Genomic DNA, 6,014 nt, shown 5'->3' with positions numbered 1-6,014 from the left:
GGAGGGGTACTAAAGGCTTTGATGTTAGATTGACCTGGGTCCAAATCACACCTCTGCCTTTTACTACCTATGTCACTCAACTTCATGAGCAGCAAGGTTTATCACCTACAAACTAGGAATAATAATAACTTCCTCAGGGTTATCATGATGATTGAATGGTCCATGTATTTCAAGTGTCTAGTGCAGAGTTGGCACAGAGTGGAAGGTGGTAGAACGGTAGTTATAAAATAACCAGCTCATATACCTTGATGTTTTTCTGGGAATTTTCATTAGTTGCTATTTCAAGTTAAAAATTGAAGGTTATTAAAAGTCAAATATGTTACCTAGAAGAAATAACAATCTCCTTCAGTGATTGCCACCTTGACATATATTAGTATGTCAGCCAAGCTTTCTGATGCTATAAGGATATGAGATAGGCAGATTTTAATGGCTAGGAGGAAAGGGGAAAATTTTGGAACATGGTTATGCTGGTGTTAAAAGATAAACTGAGGCATGTTACATTTTTAAGAGTTTGAGTAAAAATGGATTTCATTTGGGCAACCAAAAGTGATTAGAAGTGCTCCAACAGCAGGAGCTAGGGAAAGATTTTCATAGAGAAGACACAGTGGCAGAGCACAGAAATTATTTGATTGGCTGCAGCTTAAGTGTTTGCACCATTTGGGAAAGCTTAGTTGGCTGTTTGTGATTGGTTGTCCTTAAGTTTCAATTTCATAATCTTGAGGCATTACAGACTTTTTTTTTTTTGCGTACATATGCCACTAAGACAATAAAGCCACCTCAGTCCAATGGCCTCTTGTTTAATTAATTTAACACTATGAAAGCAAATTCAAGTGGACATTTATTGTTAAAATTCCAGGAAGCGAGGATGCCAAATGAGAGTGGGGAGCCAGAGCAAAGGGAAATGGAAGAAAGGATGAGAAACTCTGAATAAGGAGAAATTTCACAGTTTTGCCTAGGAGCCCAGGATCAAATCTTACCACCACCTGTGCTTGTATCACTAATATACCACCTCATCCGGGTCATCAGTTGCCTTCTTGTGCAACTCTGCCTGGAGCCTAGTTTCTTCATAAGGTCCCTTACAACAATGTATACAGTAGGAGTAGAACAAATGTGATTGGATGATCCAGGGACCCCAGTAGGAGTTCTATACACTCATGGATCAACAGACAACATTCCCAGCCCTCATCAAGCAGGGTCTTTGTATTGCTCTTTTGCTCTGACAAATACAGGGCAATAGAGTCCCACTCAGGAACCTTAGACAAGTCACAGAATATAAAATAACTGGCTGAGCCTTACTATCTAAATGATGAACATTATCACACATACCTGCCTCAGGAAACAGAGAGGAGGCAATGGAATTCTAGTGGTACGTGGAGATTAAAGGGTTTGAATAAGTGGTACGTTAGTGATTAGTTTCTGGAACCTGACAAATTTGAAGACCACATCAAAGTTTCCCCTCCTCCTAGTCCAGAAGTTTTCCACTCATGGGCACACTGGTTTCATGAGAAAGGTATTTGAAGGGGAACCCGCACATTTCATAATAGCCTTCAATTCTGTTAGGAATTGCTTTACATAAGATGATGTCAAGCTATTCTTCAGGCCTGCTGAAGACAAAAAGAGTGTTCTGAGATGACTGCGAAGTGAACATGTTTTAAATGTCCACCATAAAGCTCTGGAAGAGAGGGATAATGTGCCCATCATGTAGACTTTGGTTGTGTGTTTTTCTTTCCTGTTTCTTATAAGATCTGAGGATATGAGAGATGAAAGACTAAGAGAAGAAAACTTTTCACCCAATCTTCCTGAAAAGGATGCTGGTTTGAAAAAGGTTTTCCTTAGGGAATAGTAAGGATATTGGGTTAAATAATGGATTTGAAGGCTATAAGAACATGCTGAAACTATGGCCATATTATTCTTCCAAAGTCTCGAAAGTATTCTTAACAAAAATTATTTCTTTATTTCTGTTTGAGTATATGTATCAAAAAAGAAACCTTAATTTCTTCTACTAAGGCCTAGATAGTTTCCCACTAACCACTTCAATACAAGGTACTGAATTGAAGCCAGATCGCTCTTCTAGAATGGGCTAATTATTGATCATTCATCGCTGCCCCGTTCCATTTTCTGCCATCTGTGCCGTCCTGCTCTCTGGCCATCTGATCCCCACAGACTTTTTTACCCAGTTTCCCTTGGCAGCTGGCTTTAGATGTTTGGGGTTTGGTGAATGGAAGACACTCACAGGTTACTTGAAAGTAGGGGTAAGCAGTGACGTCAGAAAAATGGTAGAATAAGGATTTCCAAAAAATTTCCTTTCCTTAAAAGCAGCCCCAAAAAAGTTGCAAAAACTGTCAGAATCAATTTTTCAGAATTCTAGAAATTAATCAAAGACTTGTAGCAATCCAGTTGTTTTCACTCAAGAAACACAGCTGAATCTCAGTAAAAGCAATAGCTTTACCCTGGCCCCATCCACACTCCCCCAGCTTAGAGGTAGCCTTGAAAAATAACATCCTGCATTCCTGGCACCTGACAGAGCAGAATGAAGCTGGAGCGCTTTCAAAGACTCATTCCCAAAGAGTAATAATCATTTGACCTATCTCATGGTTCTCTAGTAGATCCAATCAAAAAGCTTCATTTCACTCAAAAGCCTTTATTTCACCTGTCTCAGAATTTTGATAGTGCTGAAAGCACGTGGGGGTAGGGGCATTTTTTGAAATCATGTATCTGGTAGTGTATTAATATAGATACTGCCTGGGGCAATGTGGGGAAAACAACAGACAACCAAAAGGATTATAAAGAAAAGCTAGACGATGAGTTGTCTACAGGGGCTTGGAAAGTCTTCAGCTTACTCCTGGAAACCTGGAGGGCCAAGCCTAAGTCCAGGGCTACGCCATGAGAAGGCCCTGGCTGAACTTGAGACTCTGTACAAACAGGAAATCAGTGACAACAACCCAATATCCACCAATTGATGAATAGATAAACCAATGTGGTATATTCATACAATGGAATATTATCCATCCTTAGAAAGAAATGAAGAAGTGATACATACTATAATATGGATGAACTTGAAAACATTATGTGAAGTGAAAGAAGAAAGATGCAAAAGGGCATATAATGTATGATTCTATTCCTATGAGGAAATGTCTAGGACAGACAAATTGCCAGGGGTTGGAGGAAGAAGACAATGGGCAGTGACTTCTTATGAATATGGGATTCCTTTTTGGGGTGATGAAAATGTTCTGGAATTGGATAATGGTGATACTGCACAACCCTGTGACTCTACTGAAACCACTGAATTGTATGCTTTAAAATGGCGAATTTTATGTCATGTGAAATTTTATATGAATTATTTCTCAAATTTGTTTAAATGTGGAGGTGGGGGAGGTTGGGTATTTCTTCTCCCCTCTCTTATTTTTCAGTTAGGCCTTTCTGGAAGCAGGTATGTTCTACATCTATATTTCCCACTAAGCAATTCCTTCTTCATAGCTTCAAGCCACACCAGGCTCTAGGAACACTTTTTCTTCTCCTTGCCCCTTGGTCTAGGAGAGGTAATGGTATCCCACTCTTGCTATTCGCTGGGTGCCTCAGCTTTTTTGTTTCCTTAAGCTTTCTGACACTACTGGAGGTAGTCCCTTCATTAAAGGCACAAACCATCTCAGTGACGTCTGTTTCCTGGTAGGAGCTGACCAATGCACAGATATCCCCAACTGACAGTGAACCATGTTCTTTGAAGCTCCAATTCTCTGGAATGGGATCCCATGGAGAACAGATAGGACCATAGGATTCTCAAGGGATATTGATGCTTTCCAATATCCTGTTTTCCCATTATCCTCCCATCCTCTACTGCCTTGAGAAATCTGCTCACCCAAAAGGCTTCAGCTATCACCTCTGCACATATAACTACTCAGTTTGGGATTTCTGTCTCTAGCTAGACTCCTGGCTTTTAAACACACCTTTCCAATGGCACAATGAAAGCTTCCCCATGAACGTCTTACAGATAACTCAATATGCACACTTGACAATTTTAGTGAATGGCCCCATTCTCCATCCACTCATTCAAATTGGACACTTCAACATTATCTTCAAGTCTACCCTTTCTCTCATTGTCTAATCGGACCTCAAATCCCACTTATACTTTAGAAATATTTAGGAGGGGACTTCCCTGGTGGTGCAGTGGTTAAAAATCCACCTGCCAATGTAGGGGACATGGGTTCGAAACCTGGTCCAGGAAGATCCCACATACCACTGAGTAACTAAGCCTGTGTGCCACAGCTACTGAGCCTGCACTCTAGAGCCCGCAGGCCACAATTACTGAGCCTATGTGCTGCAACTGCTGAAGCCTGCGCACCTAGAGCCTGTGCTCCACAACAAGAGAAGCTACGGCAATGAGAAGCCCAAGCACCACAACGAAGAGTAGCCCCGCTAGCAGCAGCCCACGCACAGCAACAAAGACCCAACACAACCAAAAATTAATTAACTAATTAATTCTAAAAAGAAATATTTATGAGGAGTAGGTTTGCAATTCCCCTGCTTTCATCATCTTGTGTTCCTACTTCTAAATAGCCTTTCTGCTACCAGTTTCTTCTTTGTAGGACATTTTCCAACATACCCAAAATACCATGATTAATCTCACGAAATTTAACACTGATGCCATAATATTATCTAAATACAATAAATAGTCAATTGTCCCAATTATCCTAATATCTTTAATGATTAATTTTTCCAACCAAAGATCAAATCTAGGGTCATAGATTACAGTTATTCATGTCCCTTTATTGTTCATTAAGTCCCTCGCTTTCTTTTTTTTTTTTTTTTTTTTTCCTCTCTCATGACAGTGAGATTTTTGCAACACTCAGGCAAGTTTTTCTGTAGCCAGCCCCATAAATATGGGTTTTTCTGATTGTTGACTCATGTTTAAATTCTCCTTAGACATATTTGGCAAGAATATAGCATAAATGGTGCTGGGTCTTTCTCCGTGCATCACATCAGGAAGCACAGAATGTCAGATTATTCCATTATGGGTAATGATGTGCTGTTACTGGTTAAGATAATGTCCAACAGATTTTTTCCAAAGTAGAAATAGCTTTTTCTCTTTTGCAATTAGTAAGTAACTTTGAGGCTAAATTTAAGACTGTACAGATATCTTGTTACTCAAGAAATTTTCCCCAAATGATTTTAGTATCTATTGTTGATACTTGTCTGAATCAACCATTACATCAATGGTGACAAAGTGGTTATTTTCTAATTCTATTATTCCTTCTACACTCCACTAGCATCCTTCTGTAAAAAACTCTTCTTTACTCTCTTACCTCATTTTGTTTTGTTTGCTTGTTTGTTTTTAAATACCATTATTTTCAATTCAACTTAATAAAAGACATTATTATCATTATTCTTTAAATATTTAATTTTTCCCTAATCTGGCCATGGGAACATCTTTAAGCTATCTTTTGCGTTCATTTGATATGTTCCCATTTTCTTGCTTTGTAAGACAATAAAATATTCCAGATTTAACCTCAAATTTTCTTTCCTCATACCTTGTTGAACAGAGCTAATAAATATGTGTTTAGGTCATGAGTTCATTCTGATACCTTCACCTCCAATACAGAGAGCTCTTCATCTCCTCCCATTCCTTATATCTAGCTCCTCTCCCTCATGATAAAAAAAATCCAGTGTTGCCTCATTTACTCTGTCATACAATTTGCACAAAGTAGTGTGGGAATTGGTACACCAATACCACACCCAACAACAAATCTACCAAGTAAAGTATAATTTTCTTTGCCATTCTTTTTGGCCATTAGACTGTATCCACTGAGCATATGCAGTAGAGTTCTGTGTTCAGTTAGTTGGGTTAAGTCTTTCTTTTTGCGGGGCTCTGTTATCAACTGGTTATACAGTTGGATTCATCTGCTTCTCTTTTTGTACAAATTAAGGGTGTGACCTTGTTTATTTAATTTTAGTTTTAAATATACATAACTTTGTCATGATTTAAAAGTCAAAACTATATTAAAAGGTGTCACTGCTTC

This window comes from Hippopotamus amphibius, chromosome 8, assembly GCF_030028045.1.
Source record: "Hippopotamus amphibius kiboko isolate mHipAmp2 chromosome 8, mHipAmp2.hap2, whole genome shotgun sequence".
In the NCBI taxonomy this organism is placed as follows: Eukaryota; Metazoa; Chordata; class Mammalia; order Artiodactyla; family Hippopotamidae; genus Hippopotamus; species Hippopotamus amphibius.
This window is presented reverse-complemented; position numbering follows the sequence as displayed.